Consider the following 15,254-nt stretch of genomic DNA (forward strand, 5'->3'; position numbering starts at 1 on the left):
GGCTCATCCTTGCAGAACATTTTTGTCAGGCCTTATCTTGTCATTCCCACCGCCTTGATTTTCCCTGAGACACACACAGCCCCTCACCCAGCACTCCCAGCAGAGCTCCCGGTAATTCTCCTGCCCGGTTCATTTATTCTTACCTTCATCTGTCCATGTATTTGTTCATTCAGTAAACACTGACTGACCTGGGGACGCAGCAATGCCAAGACAGTCACAACCCTTGTCCCCATGAGGCTTACGATCTCACACAGAGAGACAGACAACAAACAAGCAAATGAAATGTACTGAACATGTCATAGTAACAAGTGCCACAGTCATAGACAAAGCAGGGAAGGGAAACAATGACAGAGGTTTTCTACTTGTGAAAAGGAGGGCCCCTCCAGGGGCTGCATTGATTACAGACCTGTTCCCTGCTCCCTGCTGTGCCCAGCATGACCTTCCCCTGCTCAGAACCATTTTGTCATCCCTTCAAGCCACCACAGAAAGTGAAGAGGAACTAAAAGCCTCTTGATGAAAGCAAAAGAGGAGAGTGAAAAGTTGGCTTAAAGCTCAACATTCAGAAAACGAAGATCATGGCATCCGGTCCCATCACTTCATGGCAAATAGATGGGGAAACAGTGGAAACAGTGACAGACTTTATTTTGGGGGCTCCAAAATCACTGCAGATGGGGACTGCAGCCATGAAATTAAAAGATGCTTACTCCTTGGAAGAAAAGTTATGACAACCTAGATAGTATATTAAAAAGCAGAGACATTACTTTGCCAACAAAGGTCCATCTAGTCAAGGCTATGGCTTTTCCAGTGGTCAGGTATGGATGTGAGAGAGAGTTGGACTATAAAGAAAGCTGAGTGCCGAAGAATTGATGCTTTTGAACTGTGGTGTTGGAGAAGACTCTTGAGAGTCCCTTGGACTGCAAGAAGATCCAACCAGTCCATCCTAAAGGAGATCAGTCCTGGGTGTTCATTGGAAGAACTGATGTTGAAGCTGAAACTCCAATACTTTGGCCACTTGATGTGAGGAACTAACTTATTTGAAAAGACCCTGATGCTGGGAAAGATTGCAGGTAGGAGGAGAAGGGGATGACAGAGGATGAGATGGCTGGATGGCATCACTGACTCAATGGACATGAGTTTGAGTAAACTCTAGGAGTTGGTGTTGGACAGGGAAGCCTGGCATGCTACAGTTCATGGGGTTGCAAAGAGTCAGACATGATTGAGCAACTGAACTGAACTGAAGCCACCACGCAAGCCTCCATCTCCATTCTCATCTCCCTGTCTACAGCTGGGGCACCAGCAGTAAGAACTAGCAATGGAAGCAGTCACAGCCCCAGAAATAGCAGCGAGTATGACGAGGGCCACTTCTGTTTGCTGAGCCCTCTCCACACCCACCTTCCTCAATTTTCACAGCCCCCACTCCACCACAGATGAATCCCCAGTGCCACCCATGAGCCTCTACCACCATGCCTCCCACTCAACTCTTGGCAATTTTTGATTGTTGTCTGGGTAAATAATTAGCCTAGGCTCCTATGGGTATCTGCTTCTACACAGGGAGATAAATCTGCTAACACCCTTTGATTGGAAAGCACTTTCACTGTACCACTATAAACTTGTATTAAAAATGGAACCTAAAGTAGTTTAAATTAAATGAGTTATATATAATTAAGAAGGCCTTTAAGGCACAATAAGGCTCCTTTTCAATTTTCTTTTATAACAGAGTCAGAAAGAAAGGCACCCAATGGTCAGCATAGCTGGACTGCTATTCACTGAGTAGCCAGCGCTTCTGAAAGTGTGAGATAAAACCAATAGTGTTCTCCTGTCCTTTTCCAGCTGCACTTAAGTAGGACATTCCAGAAATTTGAGTCTGCTCACCCACGAGATGACATTCAGAGCAGTGCCTAGGTGGTTTTGAGAATAGAACGAGGTGTGTGCAAAGAACTGTGAGCATCACTGCTCAGCTGGAGAGACGTCTGCCCTCCACCTACTGGTCAGGAGCCAGGCCAGCCTTAGGCACCCACACCTCACAGAGGGCTTTGCACTTGGGGCAGAGGCACATGAGACTGTCTCCAAGAGCTGGAACCATCTCTCTCCCCGAAGAGCATTTGCTGAGAAGGACAACTCTGAGGGCATTCAATCTGCACTTCCTCCATAAGCCAACCCAGTGGTTCTCGAACAGGGATGTTTTAGGCAATCCAGAGTTCAGACCATGCCCCAGACCAATTAAATCACAGCCTCTAGGGCAGGGACACAGGCATCAGTGGTTTTTATAAACCTGGTTTCAATGTATGGATACGATCTCCCCCAGAACAGGCTCTCACCCTGCTCGTCAGTGCTGCTCATCACAGAGCCAGGCAGCCTCCAATGGACCACCAGGGCTTCGGCAGGTACCAGGAAGGCTTTCCCAGGCATAGCCACTGTTCAGAGAAGCACAGATTTCTTTCCCAGCAAGATTTAGTAAAGCAGGTGGATAACGGGGAAGGCCTGGGCTCTCTTTCCCTGGGGAGCCATGCGACCCCAGTATCCAGATCTCAGCAGCCATTGGGTACAGGTGGGAAGGGCAGGCTCAGCACCAGAGCTGGGAGCCTCCCCAGATTGGGAAGAACAGGATGACTGGCCTGGAGGACATGAGTTGGCTTTAAATGGTTGTAAAGGTGCTCATTTGGGCCCCAGCACCTTGGGTCTCCAGCTCCAAGGTGCTAAGGTCCACCTTAGTGACCACAGCTGTAAGCTGGGATTCAAGGTAGTGCCTGTGAGACTGCTAGGAGACCCTACAGAGGAAGGGTTCTTGGTGGCTGCTGTAACTTACCAGTTCCCAGCTATGGACACTATCTGGGAGACTGTCCAGCATCGCCCTGTCCCCAACCACGAGCACAGTGCCCAGAACCAAACAGGTACTCATCAGTGTTTTGGGGCCCCTGGAGCAGGGAGGGGCCAGCAGTTTCGTTGCCCTAGTGGGCAATAACAGGCAGAGACAGGGTGAAGGATGGCTCCATCAGTTGATACAGTGTCAATCGTGAACCACCAACACCCAGCCAGAGCTGTCCCTTCACTCCTCTTCTTGCACCCACCCCAGGCTATCTACCCTGACCTTCTCTGACCCTCTGGTGCTGCCCAAGAGCTGACTGGCTCCAGCACACTCAAATGCCAAGATTCCTTCCCCCTGGGGCTCTACAGTGGGCACTCTGTATACTGTATAGTGGGGGCCTGCCCGCCCCCAGAGCTGCCCTTCCCTCCTCATCCATGAGACAGGAGCCAAGACTTCCTGGTGTGCTCACCCCCACTGGAGGAGGCAAGCACACTTCCACAGGGGCCAGCACCGGCTCCCACAGCTGAGCCAACCTCAGTGCCCTGTGCACCTGGGGCTGCCCGACCACTCCCACCTCTGGGGAAGAGAGGACCACCCTCCATGGTGGTTTCTGTTCCAGCAGGTACATAAGGAACTCTGGCTGTAACCCAGCACTGACTCCCTCACTCTCTTCCAGGGGCCAGTAGAAGAGTCAGCAAACACCAGCATTTTCCCACTGGGATTACTGACCCTCCAGAAATCTGTATCTGACAGTAATCACCTTAGTCACCAATTCCAGGACTCTTGCCTCTTCCCTAAAGTCAAGGGCTCAGAGTCTAGCTTCCTAATTCTCAATCCTGGACAGTTCTCAACCCTTAGGCACTTTCCAAGGCCAATTCTTAGAAGCAGAAGCAGAGAAAACCACTCATCACTGTCATGCTTAGGCCTCCATCCAGAGCCCAGACACCCAGCTTTCTATGTACACAGGAACTGCAGTGGGCCTGGCTAGGCTCTGCCCTACAAGAGGGTAGATGCTCAGGGATCCACAAGGCAGTTGCTGCAAAGTCCGTGTTAGACGCCCCCTTGATAAAGGGAAGAAAATAGCCTAAGAGATGTTTCTGCTTGTGGGGTCCATGGCTGCCCCATAGGCCCTTTCCCACAGTGGGAGAAGGCAAGAGAAAGAGTTGTGTGTTGGGGAGCCAGGCTGAAGAGGGATGGGAGGACATTCTCTGCCACTGCCCCCAGGGCAGGGCAGGAGGCTCCCTCAAGCTGTGCTGCCCGCTAGGAGGTGAAAGGGTCTTATCTGATGTGATAGAGTCTTCTCTGGCCTCCAAAGTTCATCATCAAATGTTCTTTTAAATTTTGGCTGCTCCACTAGGCAAGTAAGATCTTACTTCGCCAATGAAGGATGGAGCCCATACCCCTTGCTTTAGAAGTGTGGAGTCTTAACCACCAGACCACCAAGGAATTTCCCAAACATCCTTTCCTGAGCCTCAAAAATATATAAGGTAGGGGTGGGGGTGGGGAAAGCAGCTGGAGCTTGAGAGGAGCATGTGGGATGGTCAGAAGGCCAATGCAAAGCCCAGCTCCACCACTCCACACATAGGAGACCTCAGGCAACTCACCCATTATCTTGAAGCCTCCACTTCCACATGAATAAAATAAGAAATGTAATGGTACCTCATAGAATCTTTTTGAGAGGTCAATGAAGTGACATACTTAAAGCTTTGACAAAATGAGAGCTGTTTATTAATGTTATCAACATTCATAACTATGCAACTCAAAGGAGTCTCTATCAGGAATCTACTTATTCCTTATGAGGAGTGTCTTCAGATGCCCAGTTCTGAGCTCCAGAGGGCCACTGGCCTGACATCTCCCACCCTGGCAGTGTCCCTGATTCCCTAACACTCCACACTCTTAGTTACCCAGAAATAGACACGACAGCAAAACCCAAGTTGCGAATGCAACAAGATTCTGCACCTGGCTGGGAGCAAAGCTCAGCCCCAGAACCGAGAGAGCATCCACTGTGTCTAGATTCTGTGGCCTAATTATCTCACGGCAGCTCAGTTGTGCTGTTACTTACTGGATTCCACAGTGACAGCCCCTCTAAGAAGAGACACCTGGTAAAGTCACGACTCCCCTCCCACAAAGCCCCTCCTTTCTTTCCAAGAACAAGTCCATCTAAACCTCAAGGCAGCTGTCCTAAAGAGCTCCCTGCCCTTCAAGATGCATGAGCGCTAGTCGCAGGGCCACCTCCAAGCCCCACAGCCTGCTGCCCTTTACTCAACTGCTGAGGGGGCGTGAACACAGTCACGGGGGGCCGGGAGGGTCAGGGTGACAACTGGCGAAATGCTGAGCCAGCACATGGACATCAAGCAGCTTTTACAGCCTGTCTGTGAGCTGGGATGAGCCAGGGAGGGTAAACTGGGCTTCCGAGCTGCCTAGCCGCAGACGGCCCAGGTTGACATGGTGAAGGTACCACGGAGACAGGTAGAAGAAGCCGGGCATACAAAGCAGAAGAGCAAATACTTAAGACCATGTAGGCAGGTGTCCTAACCCAGTTCCAGCTCTGAAAAAAGCACAACTTGATAAATTGCCAGCACTTCTGAAAATTCAGCCCACATTGCTCCAAGTGCTGAAAGGTTCGAGATTGGCTGCTCAGCCTTAGCAACCCCGGCCAACCACGGTGACCTGCTCTCTCGCTCCTTCACTCGAGCCCCCCAGGCCCGTACCCACAGCCTCCATTCAGAGCCCCTGAATGGCACTGCTCCTCTGGGGACCTAACCTCTGGCCACACGTGATGGGACCAACACAAATGCCTGGCCAAGCTGAGCCAACCAGGTTCTGAGACTAGACCTAGACTGGGCAGCCCAGGGCCCTGAGGCCGGAGCTTGGTGTACTGGCAGGGCAACGCTATAAGATAAAGGCTCTGAGACAGGATCTGCAGGTTTGCAGAGAAGTGGGTCTCCAGAAGGAACAGGGAGAGAGCAGAGAGGAGCATGTTGGAGATGGCGAGCTGGAGAGGGGCACAGGCTGCCTGAAGACTCTAGCCTTGTACCCCCGAGCTAGCCTGCAGGGCTCCAAGATGACACCCCTGTGTATGCAAACCCACCGGAAGGTGCTTCTGCTCATAGCCACCAGGGGGCCCGCATGAGTCACTTGGCCAGCAGGCCTGGGCAACCATGCCCAGAGTCCCTCCTCTTCTTCCCCAACAGACCTGGTCCTGCTCCAGCACATCTACACGCGAAAAGTCCCTCCTCCTCAAATACTTCAGTGTTCTCCCCACCCCCATCTCTGCCAGCCTCTCCAAGTCCCTCCATCTCCAAGAGGTCCTTCCCAGCCTGCCTCCCACCCAGTGCCTCTCTGCTCTTAACTCTTCCGTCACCCACAGTTAGGCCCACACTGCTAACGGAACACATTCCACACTGCATTAACTGCTCACCATGCGCATGTTATGGGTGATTTCTTAGAGCCATTTGTAATGATTCCCTTTCCCTTCTCATAACCCCGAGGTGAGACATCAGCTCACCACCTACAGGGCTTTCCTACAGAATGCAGCTCAGGACCCTCCTTTCTTGTAGTGTAAGAACAGTCATTTTCAAGGAGGTAAGGGTACAAGTCTATTTTACATTTTCATCTAGAATGTATAATGAATCATAGATAATTTTGTCCTAGTCAGCATGGTCACAGAAGTGTTTTCTTCCTGTGAAATACTGGACCAACTGGCACAACCCATTGGACATGGACGGAAACCTAGCTCAAGATGGGACTCGAAAGGAAGAGATAAGACTCCCAGGTGTGACAGTCTGGGCAACAGGGTGGCACCGTCACACATGACAGCATCCTCGGTGAGATGAGACAGAGCAGCAATGGGCAGCAATTCCCTCCTTGTCGCCAGATAAAGTCCTCTGGGCCATGAAGAAGGCCAGGGCCATATTGGACAGAACCACCTTAGCAGAGAGCCCGGAGGGATGCACGCCTGCCCTGGTGGGCACCACTGGCTGCTGCGGTACCCACGGTGTCCGGCTTGTGGGGGTGACACCCTGAGATGCCAGCTTCTTCCAGCCCCCAACCAGCCCTCTTGAGGGTTCCAGGGCAGCTGAATCATGGGCCTTGGATGAACCTACGACACTAGGTTTGCTGTTAGCCACAGCCCTTCTGCAGAGGAGAAAGTCTGGACGGTGAGAACAAGCATCCTGCTACGGGACCAGGAGCGGGCCAAGCCAACCAGGGAGTGGGGGTGGGGGGCGCTGCTTCCTGCTTTGTTATTTGAGAAAGAGACCTCATTTCCTTTAGGCTGAAGTCAACATAGGGTTAAACTCCTCTACTAACTCAGGTTCTAGTAGCCAAGTGCTCCATCACCTTCTCAATTCTCCACCCCACTGGTCCTCAAGCCCCAAGAAGACAATCAGTCCCATTTCTCCTCACCCAGTCGGCCCTAGAACATGGCCAAGCACACAGCAGAGTGCTCAGTGGATACCCGCTGATGACTAGGATTTAAGACCACCTGATGTCCCTATTGGCCCAGATATCCCAGGGTCCAGAGACCCATACCAGGTAGGTATACTGCATCCCGAGAAGGGCAAGTGGGAAGCTCTGCTTTTAGACATATTCCTAAACTACACTGCCAAGGGAGGGACACCCAAGCACAAGGCAGAGAATTCCTTTCTTCACAGCCAAATGCTAAAGTGAAAATAACAGCATATGTAACAACCAAAGAGAAGTGAGTGGAGGAGGAAGAGGCGGCACAGTGGGGCACATTTTAGAAGCACTCCAATCAGAGCATCGCCTGGCAGGCCGCCCCCATTTCAAATCTCCTGGTGTCCCCAAGTCTACTTCCCTGGAATGAATGCACAAAATGTGGCATCAGCAGAACCGCAGAAACCTCAGGTCTTCACTAGAGAGGAAGTTTTCCAGCATGTTTTAAATGCAAGGCTAGAGAAGCAAATATATGGGAAGAGTTCTGTGTTCTTTACTTAGACAGCAAGCTTTAAAAGATAGAACGGCTTAAGCAAGCTTCACTCCAGTTGACCTAAGACGGAGCATCAAGAAAAGCCATCAGGAGTCTTACACCTATTTAGCAACATCCCCAGAGACAACTTCTGTTCTCACTGCCCTCAATCCCTTCCTCCCTTTGTAGGGATAGTTGGCAGCTACCCTCCCTGGAGCCACAGGCTATTTCTGCTGACCCTGAAAATGTGAAACATAAACAGAACATCCTGCATTTGAGTTTACATTGCATTCTTGGGTTCCCATTTCAGGTGAGGGTCCAGTGTGCCCGCCTCGTGTTCCAGCCTCTTTGCAGAAGGGACCATCAAGGTCAGGCAGGCCCAAAGCCCAGCGCATGAGAGAGACAGCAAGTGAGTCAGGGATTCAACCCCCTCCCCTATACACAACCCATAGGACTCTGTTATGCTTCTACTGGATGCTGGAAAGGATGCTGGAAAGATCTGAAACTGTGACTGGATTCTACTATAAGTGGAAACCAAAGAACCGTCTGGTCTCTCCAGGGATTTTTTTTGTAAGGTGTCCTAGAAACTCAAGTCTCCTTGTCTAAATTCCTATGTGATGCCAAAACAATAACAGAAGGTCTCTGACTCATTCACTTACTTGACAAGTATCTGAATACCCTACTGTGCGCCAACCCCCCGGGACACTGGGGGCCCAGGGGGCCCAGACTCCAGGACACTGACCATTCCACCAGAGAGGGGTGCCTCCCACCACAAGAGCCGCCCTGCTGAACACTGAGCAACAGGTACTGCGGCGGCAGTGACATGCTGGTTCTCGGTGTGAGAGAAGTCTTCTTGATGGGTGCTTAGCAGGGTTCTGAGATCAAGCGCACAAACCACAGCTCCAGCAGCTGTGTTCTCAGCAGCTGTCCATGCCGGAGATACATGTACCATCTTAGTCCTCATGACAACTCTGAAATCAGGGCTTTTATTGCTTGCATTCTACTCAATGCTAAGCTGAAGGTCAGAGAATAAGGAACTTCCCTCAGCCACACAGCTGGAAAGGAAGCAGCAGATCTGAGCCCCTGCGCCCTTTGACAAAGGGCCCCAGAGTCAAAGGCAGAATAGGAGATTCCTTAGGCAGCAGTGCAGACAGGCAGTGCAGCAAGTGAAGAGTTTGGTCCCAGCTGGAAAAAGCAACTATGGGATTTTAAAGCAACAATAAACATCATGGAGGATGAAGAGGAAATGTCGAACCTCCAGGGTCCAGTTAGGTCATGGCGGGGAAGGCTGCCTACAACCTGTCTATGCTAAGAGCTTGCCCACCACCAGCCAACAAGCCACCAAGAGCACACACAACTCTCAGCCTCAGTAGGGAGAACTGTGTGGTCAGAAAAACAGGCCATGCTCCAGAGGCAGGGGCCGAAACCCAGGTGGTCATGCTGGCCACCTCTGCAGTGGGGCCAATCTGCCAGTTCCCTCAGAGCTGGTTAGGTGACCAGCCACCATGGCTCTTTAAGCCACTTCCTATTCCATTAAGGGCTCACTGGTCACCAGTGGTATTCCCTGGAAAGAACTTTCCTGAGAAATACAGTGATGACTTCCCAACTCTTAAAAAAACACCCACATACACTTTCTATCCCAATCCAGACCCTCAACGGTTAAAGTATTAACAAAATTAACAGTGGTAGCTTTCCTTTCCAACTAAAACTTCAGAAGCATTTTACTTTGAACTCAAGACACTCTTGGAACAGTGGTAAAGCGGGGAAAGCAGGGCTCAGTCTCCAGGTGAAGCATCAAGCAATCACTCTCAGGTGCTCTTCTAAAACCGCCTACAGCTGAAGGGAAAACAGTAGTGGTTCCCTACAGGCCAACCCAGCATCTTGTCGGCACCAGCTTCTCCGCTCCCACCCTGCACAGAGTCAGGCTGAAATGCACCCTTTGGCCAGGGGAAGGCCTGAGTCCCACAGGCCACTCACCCTCCATTCTTCATTCTAGCCAAGAGCAAACTCTCTCGAGTTTTCTTCTTTCCAACTGGAAGTGAAGCAAGACTGCCTTTTATTAGTATGAAGAGGTTGTCCACCAAACAGCAGTGGCGTGCCAGGTTTCATGAGCAAGAGATGGCAAGAAAGTCTCAAGATCGTGAATAAGAAATCCTCACCCTACTTTCCCTGAAGCTCTTCTGTCACCTCCACATATAGGATTGCTGGATGTGACCATGGAAACCTATCTGTAGGGGACTCGCCACCACCTACGCGGAGGGCCCAGGGGCTTCTTTCTGAGACGAGCACCCATCCTATCCATCTTGGAGCTAATAGAGCTTTCCAGCCATGAAATTAGGACAGACACCACAGACTACAACTCTGGAACTAGGTCTGGGACCTAATGTCTTGACAGGGCTCAGACTCCATCTCAGCAGGAAATTCCAGGCCACACTACCACACGGTTCTGCGGGTTTCAGTTCCATGTGAACTACCACGTTGGCCAAAGGCTGTGTTTGGGTTTTTTTCATAAGATGTTATGGAAAAACCCAAATGAGCCTTTTGGCCAACCCAACAGATGGATGTTCCAGTGATTTAACAGTTATGTCTGACTGGCCCTTAGACACAACCCACCTGCGTGGGCAATCTAGAACATGCCAGTGTCAGGCTTCCATGGGATGGACTGCCCTTTTTCCTCCAACTCTGGATTCTATTCTTCTTTATAAATAAGAAGGTACAAAGGTATAAGGAGGTGATAGGGATTCCTGGAGTTAGTTGAGTTCATTCTTTAAAAAGTTTTCATGTTTCTGCTTTGTGAAGTCAAAAGGTCTAGGGAGCCCTTATCTGAGCATAGTTCCCAGCACATGGCAGGTACGCAGCCCTTGTTAGACACTGAGTAAGGAGACAGATTCAATTCCTTTCTCCTTAGCATGCTGAGAACTTCTCTCCCTGACACCAGCAGCAGTTTCCCCAGGGGAGCCTTCTTTGAACCCAGGTCTGTATGTGGGATATGGCAGTGTTTCTGGCTAAACAGACTCCACGCAGTCTCCATGCAGAGCTCCTCAAAGCTATTCCTCCCCAGAGGTGTGCACCCAGGAGGTTTCAGACAAAGCAAGACGGGCCACGCCTTCAGACTTCACACCTGCTACTTGGCCAAACAGGATTAAGAAAGAGAGGTAGCACTACATCTGAAAGAACACTTTGAGCTTTCTGCTCATGTTTTAAAGGGGCCCAGTCTGCAGCGATAGAATTTAGGTGTGAAGCAAGCCTGAAAGGGACCTCCCCTGACATCCTGATCACCCCTCACTCTCCACATCAGGAAACTGAAGTCCAGAGAAGAGAAGGAAGTGGTTCAAGTCCACGGAAGTAGCTGTGCCAGGCTAGACCTGAGACACCGAGCCCAATCAGGAGTCCTGTGTTCTCACCCCGAGACTCGCAGGCTTGGGGCAGACTGAACTTCTGAGCTATGAGGCTGCAACAGTGTTTAAGGGGCTCTGCTTGTTCTTGTTCTCTTCTCTCCCGGTGGGTCATTTCTCAATTTTGGGATTGGGTCAAACGGCTGACAGGCTTTACTGGGACCACAGCGAGATGGCTAAGCCAGGAAACACAGGTGGATCACCAGCCTACGGCACACACCGCATGTCAGCCCAGCTCAACCTCCAGAGCTGGGCAGTTCCCCACCAACCCGCAGTAGCACTTAACAGCTCTCTCCCTCCACCCTCCCAATTCCATCCTGCCCCTGTACTTTTCTGTCTGTCCTTAACACACCCAGATCCTTCCCTCAGGGACTATTTCCTCCAAAACCTGATTGTAGGACACCCACCCTTGGAGGAGGCAAGAAGCACTGGGTAAATCACTGCCCTGGCCCTCCCCTCCCCATCCCCTTCTGGCAGAATTCTGTTTCCTGTCTACCCTCAGTTCAGTTGCTCAGTCGTGTCTGACTCTTTGTGACCCCATGGACTGCAGCACGCCAGGCTTCCCTGTCTGTCACCATCTCCTGGAGCTTGCTCAAACTCATGTCCATCGAGGCTGTGACGCCATCCAACCCTCTCATCCACTGTCATCCCCTTCTCCTCCTGCCTTCAATCTTTTCCAGTGTCAGCATCTTTTCCAAAATTTTCTACCCTGCAACAGTCCATTCAGGGCTAGACTCTGTGTCACCACTCCCTACTAAGCCCAGCAGTGCTATCAGGGAGACACTGTAAAATTAAACTGAAGCAAAATTCATTTTATTTTCTGAATTTCACTACAGTTCCTGAAATACCTGAGCAAAGCATAAAGCTTGGTCCCCAGGGCAAGCTGGAGGCCCCAGTCATCCGAAGGAGTAAGTGAGGATACCCAGGTTTCACTTTTGGAAAGAAAGAACCTGCAAGATATTAGAACCATGATCCCATGAGGGAAGAGATCGGGTTTCTCTGCATCTAGGACTTCCTGACTCAGAGAATTTCTAAGGCCAAGATGCAAGTGTGTGTCACTGGCAAGTGAGGGACCAGACTCTGGACAGATGGCTTCTCCAAGCCCTGGGGGGTCAGGTGGGCTGCTTCCTTCACCCAACAGCATCCGCTTGGCCCTGCTGCAGTTTTCTCAGGTCCTGGACCCAGAGCATCCTAAGCCCTCCCTCCCTGGAGCCGGTGCCCCTCTCCCTCCCCAGGGGGCTGGCAACAAGATGAGGCAGTGGAGGCAGAAGGACAATGAGCCTGGCTTGCAGGACAGAGAAGCAGAGCCCCATGGAGGGGGCCTCTTGGAGTCTGACACCAACAAGGCATTTTCTTGTCTCTGAATGGGAGACGAAAGAGACAACCCACAATCACAGAGAACTAATCGAGCAGATGATTGGGGCCTGGCAGAGCTGATGCTGCCAAGTTTCCCCAAAATGGAAATCAGAGCCCTATTTACAACGCCTGGCCTAATGTCCTGATTATACAAGGATAGGAAGTTTCCTAGAGAAGCATAGATTATTTAGCAGCAGAGGCATAAATAAAATAGATACGTAAATGCTAAATTAAGAGGAAGAAGAATGATGGTTTTCTGTGAACTCATAAATGTTTATTTTCCTGGGTCGCAGAACTTTTTAAAACTCAGAACCAATTAAAACTCTGTCAACAATGATACGAAAATACCAAAGGGGCACACAGCACACTAGCTGGTACAGAGTAGGTTTGCCAAAACCGGCAAGAGAGGACGAACACCCGAAGATGGGGCTTGCCCTGTCCATGGATTATAAATGAAAACAAGACCGCCAAACACAGCACCAGCCCAGCAGTCGTGGTCCCCAAAGCAGCCTGGCTGGGCGCTGCGGCCAGAAGCCATGGGACACCAGGGCGGGAGGCACAGGTGATGGTGAGGGCATGGGAGTGTGGGCTGACCTCTGGATATCAATCACCTACGGACAAGCCAGGTGCGACCCAGGATTCAGAGATCTAAGTTTACTCATCTGCCTGCTTGCTCCACTCAGACCCAGGCTGTACCAATTCACCGACCCCCTCACCTACCTGCCCCTGCCTCCTCTCCCCCAAGCCAATTTCATGGCAAGCTATTTCCCAGCATGACTGCAGCCTGTGTGTTTCTCTCCTCTTCCTGACTACAGTTAACATCAACCTGTTAGCAGGAAGCTAAAAAAAAAAAAAAAAAAAAGGCCAGGGTTCATCACCAACTGGATTCTCCTTCTTGAATGTGTGCGTGGGAGAGGGAGGCTGTGGGATGCCTCCAGGGCTTCTCTGCCCACTGTCCTCTGGGACTGGAAGTATTAGGGCCTGTTCACAAGCACACTGAAGCTCAAGAGACCCTGGACTGGAGTAGGTACAGCCCACACAGTCTCTAAAGCCAGCTCATCCAATGTCCCTGGGACTTGGAGTACTGTCACCACCCTTCACCCTGGAAATTACGAATTTATTCACATCTGTAGATGGGAGATTGCAATCTCCTGATTATCCCCAAGAAGCTAACATCCATACCCTCTGACACAGAGTAATCAACAGACAGTCAGCAGCAAGAGCTGGAGGAGCAAAGAGGCCTCCCCCTACCAGAACCACCCCTGCAGCAGACGTCTCATATAAGGAGTGCCATCTACATCCCAGTGCCCCACATCCAGTGAAAGGTGAAAGGCCCATCGCACTTTCTTGCTAAAAGTGGTGCACCCAGTCTCATCGTCTTTGAAAGATAGTCAGTGCTGGAGTCTGGCACCAGGGAATGCTGAGGAACGGCGATCCCACAGAATACAGACATAAAACCTGTACGCAGGCCTGTGCTGCAGGTGAGGCCTACGAAATGCTGAGTACCAGCCTGGACCCTGTCTGGGGTCCCCCAGGAAGGAGGGAGCCGGCTTTCTCTTCCCACAAACAGAGTGAGGGGCTGGAGTGATCAACTAATCTTCCCCAGGCATCAATCAAAAAGAAGTTGGGGGCAGGGGGTGGGGCAGACTATCACTAGAAAGGGGAGGGGAGCCTGGTCTTAAATTCAGTCAAATGTACAAGGACATTTATTAAGGGAGAAAAGTGTTTTTTAGGTTAATGCTCAGTCTTAGCAGCCTGAGTCCTCCTGAGTGCCCAACCAATGTAGAGAGAAGCCAGATCATTTAACTTCTCTAAAATCTGAAGGCGTCCTCCCAGGGAGAGGAGTGCAGTCTGTGTCTGGAGCCAACCCTTGCAGAAAGGGGAAGGGCAGGCCAGCCCCAGTGGGATCCTGCTCTCTCAGGCTGACCCCTGGGGTCAGGGAGGACGGGAAGCATCCTAACTCTGATACCACTCCTATATATCTTGCTCCTCAAAGATCCCTGTGTGACTTCACAGACACTTAAAAAAAAAAAAAAAAAAATGGTGTCTGACCTCAAAGCACATCTCTGCTCTGTAAGCACCAAGGCATACAAAGCTAACAATTTTAAATGGAACCAGTATCAATATTTACAGATATTTAGTATGTGACTAGAAACTATAGGGAAGAGCAATTTAGGAAAACTTCAGTAAAATCAGGAAGCAGGCAAGAAGGCTGAGTAGCCACCATCCAACCCCGGCAGAGAGCAAGTGACGCAACATTGTATCTAGGGCTCAAAGGGGGAGGGGACCCTCCCACACACACCTGGCGCTCAAGAGGGGGTGTCACTAGGGACTGTTACCACATCCCTTCTCACTTTCCAGGTTCCCCCCATTATAAAATTCTACGAATATTGATTTTTACTACTGTATCTATCTTGGCCAGAGTATCAGGGCAAAGAGGAAAATATAACTATTTTGGAATTTCAATAAGTTGTATCTCTTCAAATTGTTTCCTGTATATTCAGGATTGCATTAGTATTCTAGACCACATCATGCCACTCAGCTCTTATTAAACAGGCACTCCACCCAGCTACATTCCTTTTTTATCTACGTTTGTAAAATGGTAAACTCCTTGAAGCTATTTCAGATTCAGTCTTTGTACATAAAATAATATTTTAACAAAATTCATATTCATTATAATTGCTTTAAAGATGTGCAAGCACACACACATTGGTCATTTAATCCTTGTTTACCCTTAGGACATTTGAGTAATTGGCATAATAACTTG

At 50.3% G+C, this 15,254-nt stretch overlaps 1 protein-coding gene across 3 annotated transcripts in view; it reads right to left on the bottom strand.

The window, feature by feature from the left end:
- Positions 1 to 15,254, bottom strand: part of FSTL4 (follistatin like 4) — a 768,172-nt gene that overhangs the window by 403,167 nt on the left and 349,751 nt on the right. The window lies entirely within an intron of this gene.

This window comes from Ovis aries, chromosome 5 (assembly GCF_016772045.2).
Source record: "Ovis aries strain OAR_USU_Benz2616 breed Rambouillet chromosome 5, ARS-UI_Ramb_v3.0, whole genome shotgun sequence".
In the NCBI taxonomy this organism is placed as follows: domain Eukaryota; kingdom Metazoa; phylum Chordata; class Mammalia; order Artiodactyla; family Bovidae; genus Ovis; species Ovis aries.